An 814-nucleotide genomic window follows, 5' to 3' on the forward strand; every position below is an offset into this window, starting at 1 on the left:
CATAGTGGGTAAGGGGAATTCTGGCTAAACCAAGGTCCCAGGTTTTTTGCTGATGGCAGGCCAGGGTGATAAGATATCAAGGGTGAAGGGTAAGGATTTTGATCAGATATGAAGGGTAAGGGATTTTTGCTAAACTGACCCAGCAGAATTCTTTCTAAAACTAGACAAAGCAGATCAAAGACAGAGCCCAAGGGCAAGGTATAGTTACAAAGAGGTCTCAGAAGAGTCTGACCAGAGTTAAGTTGAGGAGAGAGTCTTTGTCACTGGTTACCAGAGATGTGTCAGGCATTGTCTGGGCCCCCTAGACTCCTCCAAATTATGTAATTCTCTTCACAAGCCTGTGAGGTGGAGATTATCATGTCTTATTTACAGTCAAGGAAACTGTGGGAATTCCCTGATGGTCCAGGGGTTAGGACTCTGTGCTTTTACTGCTGAGGGTCCAGGTTCAATCCCTGGTTGGGGAACTAAGATCCTGCAAGCTGCGTGGTGTAGCCAAAAAAAAAAGTAACTGTACTGTCAGGGAGACTGAAGCTTGCTCAAGGCCAATTCAGCTGATCAGTGGATCTTGGGTACTGTGCTGGCACCAAAGAAAACACACTGAATCAACTTACCCAGCCCTCACAGATCTCACGGGTGAGATTCACAAATATTTATTGAGCATTTACTATGCACCAAGCACTTCCGAGGTACTTTTAAAATATGAAAATTGTAGATAGTACTATCATAATTATCATCCCCAGTTGGGTGATGACAGCGTTGAATTTTACCTGAGCCCTGTGCTCCTGGAAACAGTGAAGGTTAGAGGAAGACCCCT

At 44.7% G+C, this 814-nt stretch overlaps 1 non-coding gene across 1 annotated transcript; it reads left to right on the top strand.

Moving 5' to 3' along the window:
- Positions 1-391: 391 nt before the first annotated feature.
- On the top strand, positions 392-464 carry TRNAK-UUU (transfer RNA lysine (anticodon UUU)). Its single transcript has one exon. It is a non-coding gene; the product is annotated as a tRNA-Lys (tRNA).
- The last annotated feature ends 350 nt before the right edge of the window (positions 465-814 follow it).

The sequence above is a fragment of the Neophocaena asiaeorientalis genome, unplaced genomic scaffold (genome assembly GCF_003031525.2).
Source record: "Neophocaena asiaeorientalis asiaeorientalis breed wild unplaced genomic scaffold, Neophocaena_asiaeorientalis_V1.1 scaffold91, whole genome shotgun sequence".
NCBI lineage: Eukaryota > Metazoa > Chordata > Mammalia > Artiodactyla > Phocoenidae > Neophocaena > Neophocaena asiaeorientalis.